Genomic DNA, 14719 nt, shown 5'->3' with positions numbered 1-14719 from the left:
CCTTCTATAATATTTCACAAAAGCATTCATTATCAGATACTCCACTAGCTAAACAAGTGTGAGAACCACTGGACTAATTGATCTTGGTCAAACAGTTCTCTCTCCAGAGGTCTCCTCATGTTCTGGCCCATCCTAGCCAAAGACATGGGTGAAATGGGCCATGTTTGCTGCGTGCACGACGCTTTCTCTCACCCAGCCACAGTGACTGACAGCAGCTTTCTTTCTGCATGTGCGTGTCTCACCTTCTTTTTACAGTAGTCGAAAAGGGAAGAAGAGATTCTGCTTTAAACTGTCTTCAAGTATGGCCAATATAGATTGAGTTTTTGGTGGTTGATTGATTCATGAAGTTGGAATGCTTGTGTGCTGATTTGGAACCTAAAGCTGTTGGAGAAATTAGGATCTTGGAACCAGACTGGACTTCCAGAGGTACCCTGACTTGGAAGATTGCTGAAGGGCTCAACAGCCAGAAACTCCACAGCCCCTTAGGACAGAAATAGCAGGACATACAGCTGCTGCTTCGACTCACCTGTGAGTCACCTCCACCCTGACTGCTATCCCTGTTCTCCTGGCAATTCTGCTAGCCTCTTGACATTTTTTATTGAATCCGTTGTTCTTATGTGTACCCTTGCCTTGATATTGACTGTGACCATCAGATTTCTGCAGAGGAATCCCCAGGGCAATGTCAAAGGCTTTTTAGACTCTTTAGAACTGTCCTGGTAGTTGGTTTTCCTTTTCATCAGAATGGGTTAGGTTATGAGGGTTAGATATCGACGGCATGTAAGAGTGATTAATATGTTCACATTCCTCTTTGAGGCTCCCTAAACAGATCAGGGACACACGTGTTCCTCTGCAGCTCTCGGAGAGTAAAAGTGTACAGTGGAAGGGTTCACCATTGAAATTTCTGGAGGAGAGGTTACAATTAAACTGCAGCTCTCAGGATGGTGATAAAGCAGAGATTCGTTGTTGACAGGACTGTGGCCTCTCCATTCTCCATCGGAATCTGGCCACAGGCCCTGAGCACCCCCCTGACTTAGCCCCCAGGCACCAAGTGACAATTGCCATCTTGAAGAACCAGGGCTACTTGGATTACTCCAAGCTGAGGCTGAAAGTAGTAGAGGGAACATCTGTACATTGTTAGGATATTGCATTTCAAATGAAGTTAAGGACATACAGAGTTGATCAGCCAATCTGTTCCTTGGTGTTTTGAAGTTTTCTCTCCTTGCTATTAATTAAGGGATGAAGTAGCCTAAAGGGTGGCAGCAGCCATAATTTTGACAAATAAAACAGGCGGCAGTTTACCAACCTGATGGAGCAAATGCCTCAATTTTCCCAGTGACCTTTTAAAGTTCCCCAAAATAGTCAAGGTAAAATTTCTTAAAATTAATTTAAATTTGTAAAAATAAATATCTTTGTTTTCCTACTTTTTTTTTTCTACAAAATTTGTAAAAGCTGGCCTTGGAATGAAAGAAAACTTGGGCTCCTAACTCACAGAAATCTTGTGTGTGGGAAACACTGGCTTGAACAGAATACCTGAAACCCCTCTGGGGCAGGCAAGAAGAGCGTGTTGTGGGGGTCACTGAGACCCTTCATCCCAGGGCCCGGAAAGGGTCTCAAACACCACCAGTTGCATGCTCTCTTCTCTAATCTCTGTTTAGACAGGTTTTTTTTTTTAACCACTGTTCTAGAAAGTTCTTCCTCATACTGACCTAAACTCTGCTTCCCTATCACCTTCCTGCTTGCTCCTCACCTAAACCCCCCGAGGTCTCTTCTATTTAACAGTCTTTTAGGGACCGTATGACACCACCTTCTCCCTCTGCCACTCCAAGACTCTGGCTTTCTCTGGGCCAGGCATACCCAGTCTTCGTAACCGTTCCATGTAAGAACTTCCTTCACTCTCCTGGCCAGTTACGCAGGAGATATGTGTCCTTCCAATAGAAACACCATGATACTCCAGGTAAGATGAACACATCCCTTATTCTAACCCTAGGTATTCAGCAAGTAGTAAGTTTAAACACGAATGTTTCAAAAGTCCAAAAGAGTAGGATTTCACTGATCACCAGACTTTAGAATTTTTTCCAAGACCTTAAGATACAATATCAAATAAGTAAAAGGGATATATTGCAAACGCACGTGTACAGGGGTAGATGTATGTGTGCACTCAGGGTGGTCCGCTTGATGGAGGGTCCTTATAAACCGCATTAGGTTCAGAAGCTTCCAGAATGCCTTGAGTTCAATTTATGAGGTAGGCTTTCTTTGGGGGTCTAGCATACATAAATAACTATTGATTAGCTTCCTAGAGACAGGGTTTTAGTAGGACTCTGAACAAGGGCATTAGAGAAATGCCCCAGTGGGGTCATATTTGTTGACCTGGGACTACATAAAAATGGGAGTATTGAATGCTTAATGTCACATTTTATTGCTTGGTTCAGCTAATTTGTCTTGTGGGAAGCAAATGTTTTTGAAAGCATTCCAGAGCCTTTGTAGTGTTAAAGCTCATTACCTTGGATTTCACATGAGCCAAAAAATATACAACCAACTAAGTGCCCTGAACCTCAGCAAAGCTTCAGGACTAGACAGAAGCAAAGCTGTGAGTATCGTGTCATGGAAAAATAAGGCAAATTTAGCCAATGCCTTCTTGATAAAATGCAATATAATAAATTTGGGGGATTCCTTTGTTACTATTTCCTTTAAAATGCTAAGGGTGATGTAAGAAACCGATTAAAGAACAGACAGGATATATCTTCTTTAGGGAAATTATATGACCTTTCTCAATCCGGCTGTATGAACTTGGAAAAAGACTGGCTGTTTTATCCAGACAGTGCTTTTATAGAACACTTTTCATTTCTCTCCAAACAGAGCCTGTCTGTCCTGTGACAGGCTCTTTCACACACAGAATTCAATTCTAACTCTTGAGGAATTGCTTATCACCATTTTACAGATAAGGAAACTAAGGCTCCAACATCACTTTTATGATTTTTTTAGTTATTCACAAGAACTAGAAGAATTTTATTGCTCCATCTGGTTCTCAGGATAGCCACAGTCCAATCCTAATTCACCTTGTTGGACCTTGTTTCCCACTCCCATCTTTAAGGCCCTCTGCAGCAAACTTCGTGGTCAGATAACAGTCATCAAACAATTTGTGTATTCAAATTTTGCTGCCTCTGGGAGACTCTATCCTATCTATTCTGTCTGTTGACAGTATTCAACTTTCAATCACCTGGATGCTGCCTTCTGCAGGAAGCACTCTGGGCCAATGGTGCAGACAGGACACTGCCCATGGTGCCCTCCTCACTCCCATCCATAGATGCTCAGGGCATAGTAAAACATTTTACTACCAATGGGGAGGGAAAATTTAATACATAACACAAAAATTAAAGTGTTCTTTTTATTCTCAAAATAAATTAACCTATGTATTACGGGACTCTTCACCAGGTGGTATAAATTCTGGTACAAAGTATACATATAATTATGCATATAATTTTTGAGCCATATTGATATTAGGACATTGCTGGCATGAGCAGTCTTCTGACGCAGGTGTTACTAGCTGAATAATGAGCCTTCTTGCAGCTTTTTTTGACAGGGAGATGCAATCCCATTTTTAATAACTTTCTTTAATACATAGTCCTCATATGACTCAGCTCAGTAAGTAAAGAATTTCTCTTAACATCAGTTTTCTCATTCATAGCACTAAATCCTTTATCATATTCAGCCAAACTATGTAATTAAATTATATTACTTTTAGTCCATACATGTCTATCTGAGATATTAACATAATGTATATGTCTGTTATGCACTAAGTCATGAAAATCATTTCTTAGAATGTTATATTTATGAACTTGATTTTATTATGTTACATTCGCCTTTACTCCACAGAGACTTACAAACTTTCTTTGGTCAAGCTTCAGGGCGCACATAAGTTTGATATATTATTTTACTTTTTGTCATCAAATCATGGTCACATTTTCACATATTAAACAATTTAATACCCATTTCTCTTGGAATAATACTTTTTTTTTCAAATAGTTTATTTTTCTTTCTATATACTTTGCTTCTCTTATATAGTATAGTTACCTTGTCAGTTTCTCTAAATAATAACTAAAAGATTCATATTCTGTAAACCTAAAGATGTATTGAAATTAGGATTCAATTTACTCAATTGTCATTTTCAAATTATGCAGTTTTTCTAATTTCTGAATTTTTGTTAGAGTGACTAGACAAAGCTTGGTTCATGTCAAAGGCTTTTTCACCTCTAGCACTCTGCTCCAACTTTGAGATCCAAATATGCCTTCAGTAGTCATGATTTCAATTCCACCTCTATCAGTCTCTTCTCTCTGATGCGTATTTTATGTATAATAAGATTTAGAGACTTGTATGTTGTATTTCATCTTCATCCGGAAAAATGACATAGGTAGTAACAAACTAAGACATCTAGAAGTATTTTTCAAACTGTGGATGAGCTTCTGGCTCTTCTGCCTGGCCACGCCACATCTGTACAGCCTAACCCTTTGATCTGTAGTTTCTTCATCAGTGCACAGGGGGACGTACCTTTTCATATATTTGTTTGAAGACTATCTGAAATGCAGTTGTAGGCAAAAACCTGGCACACGTTGGTCTTTTCACGTTACACTATAATCATTACTATCCGTGAAACACAGTTGTTTCTATGTGTCTGGCATCTTTGCTTCCTTATTTTCATAGTTAAGTCCCTATGTTTGAGGACCTGCTCCTCCTGTACTCAAACTAGGGGTCTCTGCAGGCTTCCAATGCCACAACTGCCATCTTCAAGACACAGCATGAGCATGTTATTCAAATCAAGATAGCAATAATGTCCCATCCCTCCAGCAACACTGCTTGATCTGGGAATGGGAATATGACCAAGGTCAAGAAATCAGAGTTTTCCCCACAAGTTTCTTAAGTAGAGCATATATATATATATATAATATATATATATATATATATATATATATATATGTATATATATATACTTATAGCAAATATAAGTATATATATATACTCTATATATATACTCTTTCTGCTAAAAGAGCATCACGTACATGAAGACTGCAGACCTAGGGGTGACCTTGTCCCTACACTGTTAGGACACTGTTTAGTCCTGGCAAGACTAAAGCTGACACCAGAGAGAAACAGTGACAGCATCCTGGAAAGGGTGAGTCCCCGCCCCCAAAGTTTCTCATTACCACAACTCTTCCAAGTAATATCGTGAGCCTTTATCTATTCCTACAAACGTTTTTGTCATTTGAACCCAAGAGCTTTGCAGATGAGTACCTCCATTTGTGTAAAGAAAAGGAGCACTATTATGAAAAAGCAGCCGAGAAGACCTGCTTCCAGTCACTGGGGTGGTGTCGGGGAGTTTGGGATGGGAAATCTCTACAACAGGAAGCAGAGCTACAGAGCCCAGGCTTTCAAAAGCAAAACAGTGCAGGTGAAAAGGAAGGAGCAAAGATAGACCCGAGGGGCAGATTCTTGAAAGAGAAAAACACCCCCACTTGCTTCCATCCCAGCATTCTGAGGAAGGCTGTATAAAATGAACTAGCTGGGGCTAGAAGATAGTGCCAGGCAGAAAGCACATAGTGGGAAGGTAGCTGCTGGGTAGGGGCTTTGTAAGCAGGACATCACACAGCAACTGTCCTTAACCTCAAGTGTCACTTGTCTGAGGTAGATCTCTGAACGGGCTCTCAACTAGCATCAATCAATGTTATTCTCCTGTCAGTTATTTGGTTTTCTACAAGGCATTTAAATTTTCTAGGACTGTCACCCATATCTGCTCAACCCCAAGGACAAATCTCTCTAGCACTTTATGGTATGGAGTTGGCCTTGTTTGTTGTCAGGGAACCTTGTGCAGCCAGGCATTTCTCCATCATTCTGGCTGTAGGTAGGCCAGATTTCCTAGTCTGCAATCTTTGGGTGCAAAGCTACCCAGAAAAGGTCTGGCATGACTCTTTAGACTTGGCTTGTCTGGTTTCAGTTGACTACAGAAGAGTCTGACATTTCTTACATTCTCATGCTGAATGTTCTTCTTATAATAATTGGCCCCTCAGGCATTTGTGGGTATGGGGGGAGGGGCTATTCCTTGAATTCACATGAGCTGAAATAATCTTTGTGTACTAAGTCATTCATAGCTTGGGGTGAAATGCTTTGGGTATTTTACATTGTTGTTGGATTGGTGTTTTGTTTTGTTTTGGTTTCATGCTACTATCCATCTCCAAGAGTCAGAGAACCTTGTACGCTCTGATAAAAGGTGTTGTGTAAACCACAGAACCATTGGATGTTATAGTAAGATGAGACTAAAGACACTGTATTCAACACTGCTTCATCTTACTGTACTTGGACGTCAAGGGGAATGTGTCCCACACATGGTTAGTGACAGAGCTGGGCTGGTAACCTAAGAATCCTAATGACAGCTTCTCTCCCCCTACCACATACCACATTGCCTAAAGACATGACATCTGTACTTGATGGAGCTTTGTTCTGCACTGAAGCCCATTTTTTGACTGGGTTAAGGTCCTGGTCATGGAGTGGACTTCTAGAGAGTCGGTTTACTGAGACCACAATGTGTGAGACCGGAGTCCTAGTGGTGGTTAAGACTGCAGGTGCACCGACTGATGGGGGCACCATGCAGGGAAGCCCAGGGCAGCATGCACTGTGCTGGTGTCATTCTAGACCATTGGAGGGATGGAAGACCCAGAGCTCCTCCCAATGTTGAGTTTCTTATCTTAGTCTGGCCTTGGATAACTGAACACATTTATATTGAACACTTTCTATACACCAATATACTTCTATACGTCTGTATACCATTTTTTTAGCAAAGGCTAAAAAAAAAAAAAAAAGACCTGTGTCCTCAGGAAGCTTATAGTCTAGTGGCAAAAGAGTAAGTGTCAGGTGAAATGGAAATGCCTCTGTGCTGCGAAAACGGGCCACGTGCATATCTCAGTTGTGGGGGTTTATAGATTTTCATGCTCATCTTTGCTAGAGAAATCAGAAAACCAGACCATCCATTTTTGCAAGTACTGATAATGGCTGCCAGCCATTTTATTATACTTTTACCAAATTAAGTGACTGGGGAGTAGGAAATCTGGGTAACAGGCTCCCTCTGGCAGCACCTGGAGCTCATCCTGTGTGAAGTTCTGTTCACACTGAGCTGCACCTGCCAGTTCACCTAGCTGCCTCCTCTCCTCAACCCTTAATCAGGAGGACAGGGGCTTGAACTTATTCTTTTTATCTCCTGGATCAAACACGGTCCACACAGGAAAAAAAAGACTCAGAATATCTGCTCAATGAACAGATATGGTTGCCTTTGTGTCCGGGGGTTAAGTCGTATGATGTCTAAATTTTGCCTGAAGTTCTGTGCCAATATTCAATGGTTTAATGATATAACAGAGGTTAGCACAGACAGGTGTGAGTGTGCATGTGTGTGCCTGTGTGTGCATTGGCAAGGGGTGCTCAAGTCATTGGCAGATGCCTATCAAAGTGCAGGTTGCAAAGGTTTCAAGTTTAAGACTAGAGTGGTACTTCTAGATCACACACAAGAAAGCACCTTGGAACAGAAACATATGTGAAACAGTGATTGTGGAAGTCTTGAACACTCAGAGGAGAGTGACAGAAAGGCACTGCAGCCTAGAAAAATATCACACTCTCATCACGCAGATCATTTGTTCAATCCTCAGTGTTTTCATTGTGAGAAAGGAAGATAGGTGATAACTGGACATTCCTCGAGGAAAAATATCTGGGTATGAGTCTTGGTTTTGACATGTATATGAGGAAAATAATTCCATTTTCTTTCATGCAAAATGGGGTGATAATACCTCTTTCATAGGATGGTGGGGAGGAATCAGCAAGGGAATATCAGTAAACCATAGTGCCTGTCACACAATGAGAACTCAGAAATATTGTTATTATTATTGTTAATCTTTTTACTGTGGACATTTCTTCCAGAGAATAGTGCTTAAACCAAGGTATGCTCTTGGGAGCAGGACCCAACCACGGTGAGTTTGCCTGGTCTCCTCTGTAGATCTGGACACTGGGGGGCAGCAATGAGACCTGAGGTCTGCGGCATAAGCCCACCCAGATATGGGCAGGGAGCTGGTGTCCTTTCACAAAAACACACAAGCAAGGCCAGCTCACTCCATGCCCCTGCCTTGCCGGGCGTTTGCTGGTGACTTGTGTGTTCTTGACGAGAGAGGATTCATTGCCAACATACTGTTAAACCCTTCACCCTTCAGAAAGCCACACTCTAGCCTCATTGACCTCTGATGTAGCAGTCTGGCTGTGTGCTTCTCTTACTCTGTGCCCTCTAAGCATGCACTCCATTAGGGAGCGGCCTTCTCCTGATATCTCTGACTTGACATCTTCAGCAAACCCTGATAAATGGCATTATTTACAAAATGGTGTTACGCATATGCATCATGCACACGTGTGTTTCTGTGTATGGATGCATGTGCGTAGAACTCTCTGATCTGCCTGGGAAGGTTCCAGAGGCTTTGTTGGGGCAGGTCAGTGGCTGATTCTGAAAACTTCCATGTGTTTCTGGTCTGTGGAGTAGGACGTAGGCCCTTGTTAATGGCCCCCATCTCTAGACTCAGCATCAGTCATGGTGCCCTCTGGAGAAGCAAATTGGGTGGAAAGTTAAATCACTTCCACATATGCAGAAGCACCATTGCACCAAACACTAATATGAATAAAATAAATGCATAAAGATCTGAAGCATATTATCCTGTTTAGACCAAACTGTAGCTATTACCAGGCATATAGGCCAGAGGTTTTGAAAGTTGTTATTCTTGAAAAACATGATTGATTTTGGACTTTTTTTCCTTTAACTTCAATGTCATGAACCAGACATCCATAATTATATTATTTGTCTTATACAAATGAAAAAGAATAAATTAAAACTGGACATGTTGCAACAGGACTGTTGACATTATATACAAAGCCTGCTTATTGTCATAAGATACTCTTAACCTTCAAGCCAAAATCTTTCAAAACTATTAGTGTTAAATCTAGCAGCTGTTGTCAAAGTTCTCCTGTTCTCTGTTTTATGCATTGTGCTTTATTTGAAATGTTTGTTATATTTGTGTATATAACTTGCTGTGAGCTGTTCCTTGAAAGCTCCAAGGATTAAACATGAAGGTTGAGCCAGTTCAAAAGGAACAAAGTTAAGAAAATTAAAGAAAACTTGCTAAAATGAATGTTTAAACCATTAAAATATTTAGCAAGGTTTGCCTGGAGCTGTTTCCTTTATATAAAACATGATGCATTTCTTTTCTTTTTCATTCTTTCTCCTTTAAAACAAATGAGGTTAAGAAAAACATATTCCTGCTCTGAAGTTTTTGTTCTTTAAAGCATTAGAAATTTAATATCTAAATATTTTATGCTAATAGATATGCTTGATTGAGACAGAAATATCTCAAGCATCCCATGTATTTGGGGCAGTGGTTTATGGATGTCTTTGATAGGAGAAAGGGATGCAGAACCCCAGGGATCATCCTCTTTGAATTTGGATCAGCTTAAGACTTTACTAAGTCATCAGGAATTAAATATATGGCAACAGATGATATGTTCTCATATATCTTCAAAATGCAAAAGAAAGGATGAACTTTGCAGAACTCAATGTAAATTTATCAAGCATTCTTTTTATTTATTCAGTACCTAAAAAGAGTGTTTAATTGATATTCCACCCAGCTTTCTCTACCTTCCCATAGCATTTGAAGTTTCCTCCCTATCTACCCTCTTCTGAAATGCCCGGTCTTTGACCAGCATGGATAGATGGTCCATGTATCTATCCATCCATCCATGTGGGGGAAGTGTGGTGTAATGAAAAGAGCATGAGCTCCAAGCCCAGCCATCCTGTGTCCAAATCATATCACCTAACTGTGCGACTTGCTAACTTACTTAATCTCTCTGAGCCTTGGTTTCCTCTTCTGTAAAATATGAATGATATAATAATTCCCACTTCATTGAGGCATTGTCAGAATTATAGAAGAAAATTTACTTAAAAAGCTTTTTTTACTTTGGCCAAAATGGAAGCATAGGTGGATATGCTTCGCTTCCTTGCACAACCAAAAGAAGGATAACAACCAATTTTAATGCAAAAACAACCAGAACTGCCAGAAAATCACACTGTATGGAAGTCCAACAACCAAGGAGTTAAAGAAGAAATATTCATCGAGTCTGGTAAGAGGCAGAGATGGGCAGCCGAGGTGAAGATGACACATGGCAAAGTGGCAGCTGGTGGACCAGGCAGTCCCATATTCATGTGCAGATAAACTGGGAAGAACAACTGGAGAGTGAGGCAGACCATGAAACCCAGGGTTCCAGTGCCAGAAAGGAAAGCCTCAAAACCTCTGGCTGTAAAAATCTCTGGGAGGTTGTGGCAGTGGGAAAACTGCCAGTCTCACTGGGGAGTCCATTGGAGGAGCCTACAGGGTCCTAGAATGTACACAAGCCCACCCACCCAGGAATCAGCACCAGGGCAGCACCTTGAAGGGTACAGTCCTCTTGTGGGTAGTGGAGGAAGTGACTGAAAGTGGGGCAAGAGCCGAGCAAGCAACATTGCTCCCTCTTGGACCCCTCCTCCACATATAGCTCCACAACAGAGAGAAGTAGGCTGCCCCCACTCTGGCGAATACATGAGGCTCCACTCCTTACAATGTAACAGGTGCACAGAGACAAAGAAATGTAGCCCAAATGAAATAACAGATCAAAATGCCAGGAAAAGAACTAAGCACTGAGAAGATAGCCAACATATCAGATGCAGAGTTCAAAACACTGGTAATCAGGGTGATCAAAGAAATTATTGAGTATGGCTGCAAAACAAAGGAAGAAGTAAAGGCTATGAAAAGTGAAATAAAGAAAAATATACAGGGAAGCAACAATGAAGGGAAGGAAACCAGGACTCAAATCAACAATATGGAACAAAAGTAAGAAATAAACATTCAGCTGGAACATATTGAAGAAACAGGAATTCAAAAAAAATTAGGAGAGGCTCAGGAACCTCTGGGACAACTTTAAACATTCCAACATCCAAAATATAGGGGTATCAGAAGGAGAAGAGGAAGAGCAAGAAATTTAAAACTTATTGAAAAAAAATGAAAGAAAACTTCCCCAATCTGGTGAAGGAAATAGACTTTAAGTCTAAGAAGATCAGAGAGTCCCAAACAAGTTGGACAAAAGAGGACCACACCGAGACACATCATAATTAAATTACCCAAGATTAAAGATAAGGAGAGAATCTTAAAAGCAGTCAGTGAAAAAGAGAGTTACCTACAAAGGAGTTACCATAAGACTATCAGCTGACTTCTCAAAAGAAAAAAGGGGCTGCAAAGAAGTATTCTAAGTCAGGAAAGGCAAGGACCTACATCCAAAATTATTCTATTCAGCAAAACTATCATTTAGAATGGAAGGGCAGATAAAGTGCTTTGCAGATAAGGTAAAGCTAAAGGAGTTTATCATCACCAAGACCTTATTATATGAAATGTTAAAGGGACTTACCTAGGAAAAAGAAGAAGATCAAAAATACAAACTGTAAAATGAAACAAACTCACAACTATCAACAACTGAACAACAACAACAAAAAAGAACCATACTAAGCAAACAACTAGAACAGGAACAGAATCACAGAAATGGAGATCACACGAAAGGTTAACAGTGGGGTGAGGGGGTGAGAATCAGGGAAAATGTACATGGTATAAGAAGCATAAATGCTAGGTACAAAATAGACGGGGGGAGGTTAAGAATAGTTTGGGAAATGGAGAAGCCAAAGAACTTATATGTACAACCCATGGACATGAACTAAGGGTTAGGGGGGGAATGCTGGAGGGAATGGGGATATCAGACAATGGAAGGTAAAGGGGAGAAAAAAGATGGGACAACTGTAATAGCATAATCAATAAAATATACTTGATAAAAAAAAGAGCTTTTTAAGTGCCTGTCTCAAGAAATGTTAGGAGAAAATATTAACAAAAATGGAGTAGGTGCTTACTGAAGCTGGTTAATTACTTCCTCAATCTCCTCAGGTTTACAAAGCCATAACTAAAATAGGAATCTTGTGAGTTATGCTTTTGTAGCCTCGCCAACCAGCTTTGTCCGGGGCAGAGCACCACAAACTTTTTTGAATCACAATGGCCTTAGTGACTAAGTAATTTTTTTCCCAGGATATCCCTAGACTAAAAGTGAGGTCTGTCCAGAAAGTATCCAGCCACATACTATGAAAAATAGACATATTTATTGAAGATACAAGAAACATTGTACAGAGGACGATGACACCTCTGTCCCCTTCAAAGTAGGCACCTTGGGACCTCACACAGTTCTCCCAACGTCTCTTCTACTGTTCAAAACACTCTGTAAAATCCTTTCTTGGAATCACCATCAGCTGCCCCATTATATTTTCCTGAGTCTCATAGATGGTCTGAAATCTTTTCCCTTCCTAAGGTGATTTTAGTTTTGGTAAAAGTCAGAAGTCACAAGGTGCCAAATGTGGGCTGGAGGGGTGCTGAGTCACCTGGGTGACTTGATGTTTTACAAAAAAACTCTGCACAAGACATGATGCGTGAATGGGCATGTTGTCGTGATGAAGCTGCCAATCACCAGTTGCCCATAGCTGTAGCCTTTGAATCATCCAAATAATTTCCACGGAGGAACGTTCGAGCTTAACACAAAATTTGATGCGTGTTCATTGCTCTACTTGCTCTGTCATTTTGAATGCGATGGCCACACAGTACACATGCTCATTCAATGCCATCTACTGCCCCCCACTGACTAGTACAGTGAAGTCGTCATTGTTCAAAGGTGCTCATTCCAGTCCACTCCCCTTGACTGCCAGGTTATATCAATGTTGTGCAAACCATTCTCATTATATTAATAATGGCTGGACTTTTTCCAGACAGGCCTCATATATACTGTTCATAACTTAAGAGAAAGAAAAAATACTTTCATCTCATTCTTTAAAAAACACAATTACTCACTAGCAGTATATCTGTGCTTGTGGAGCCCTGTACATCTTCTCAAAACCTGGGATCCAGTTGGATGCCTCTATGTTCCTTTCCTGTTCCATGTTGATTTCCATGCAATGGTCGCTTTTTATTTACAACCACACAATACCTAGCTTTGCAAAAACGTGGCACTTTTGAAAGGAATATCATACACGCCCGACCTTAAGCCAACAGTTCTCATGATGTATGACAGATGTTCAGTATCGCCTAAAATTGATTTAATTAAATCAGTTCTTTAAGGAAAAACCTGTAGAGCCTGTGGCACCCTGTGCATTTGCTGCAGCCTCCTGGAGCACCTCTGTGTGTAGTTTGGTAACTGTGGGACTAGCATATCCTTGGAGGAATGTTGCCTCACTTCTGCTAAGAAATGACATTGCTTCTAGCCCCAAATGTGGATTGCACGAGGAGGAGAGAGAGAGGTGCCTGTGAAGACACTTAAATATTGTAGTAAAGGCCAGACTTCGGTACGTTTGCATCCTCCCAGCCACTCAGGATACAGGTGCCAGCCTCATCTCTGTGTATCATGGGTCCTCTGACCAAAGTGCTCAAAACAGATGCCAAATGGAACCTAAGGAAATACAGCTCCCCACCAACAGTTCTAAATGTCTGATTGCGTCCCCGCCTCTGTCATCTTGCAGAATGACCAATCCTTCTACCTCCTTTTCAGAACGTTCATATCATTTGTTGCTATTAGTATGTGGAGTTATAGAGTGCCATCTGCAGTCACCAAACAAATAGCTACCTGCTTGGGGCTTGGCACAGTGTTAGCTGTCCACGTTTAAGTTGCCTGTTTCTAGACTCTACTGGGCACGTAATTGAGATCATGTTTTCTCCCCGGGCACTCCAGCTTGCCCGTCAGAGGCCCACCCTGTAGACTGTGGCTCTGTGTCTTCACACAATGTCGTTTCAATTAGCAACTTCCAGAGGTGCCACAGAGGCATGCCCTGGGCTGTAGCCTGTTTATTCTCACACAGAGGAACATACATTTTTGTGCTTCAACTGGGAAACTTCCAGATGCCTAGAACTCTCTTATGTTTTTTGGGTGTGAAAAGGAAAGTCTCTGACATTCTCTTTTGCTCTTAGAGGAAAAAAAAATAAGTTTGTGTTTAGCTGCTTTGGGGCTAAAGTCTTAGCTTCTTTAACAAATACAAAAACTCTGTGCTTTATTTTGAGACTTTCAGGACTTTAAGGCATGAAGCTGGCCTGTGGGTAGGGTGAGAGGGAGAGGAGATGGGGAGGAAAGTTTCCAGGGAAGCTAGCTTCTTCTCCACTTCTGACCTTGGAAATGACACAGTGGCAGCCAGAAGACACAACATCAGGAGCTGCATTCATCCCTACCTGCTGACTTGAACACACTTAGGCTTGCCCAGAAGAAATGAGCTCCTGGCTTCTCAAGGTCTTGACTTGGCCCCTGACTTGCCAAGAAGACAGGTCCAAAATTCCTCTTCCTGCTGGTGAATAGCTGAAAAGCCCTCCTCTGGCAGAAATGTGCCAGAATAATTTTCCCTCAACATCAAAGTCAAAAGTGTCTGTTTCATACTAATTTAAAGAATTCATCTGAAATATTGAATATAAGAGAAACTATTCAATTTTGAAAAAGAAATTACAAATCCTACCAAGAATCTTGTCAAGATATTATCTTTCCTTCCTTTTGTTGTTGCTGTTGTTTTTGTTGTTGTTTAAGGTAGAATCTGAAAAAGGGAGTTGAACTCTCT

The sequence above is a fragment of the Desmodus rotundus genome, chromosome 5 (genome assembly GCF_022682495.2).
Source record: "Desmodus rotundus isolate HL8 chromosome 5, HLdesRot8A.1, whole genome shotgun sequence".
NCBI lineage: Eukaryota > Metazoa > Chordata > Mammalia > Chiroptera > Phyllostomidae > Desmodus > Desmodus rotundus.
This window is presented reverse-complemented; position numbering follows the sequence as displayed.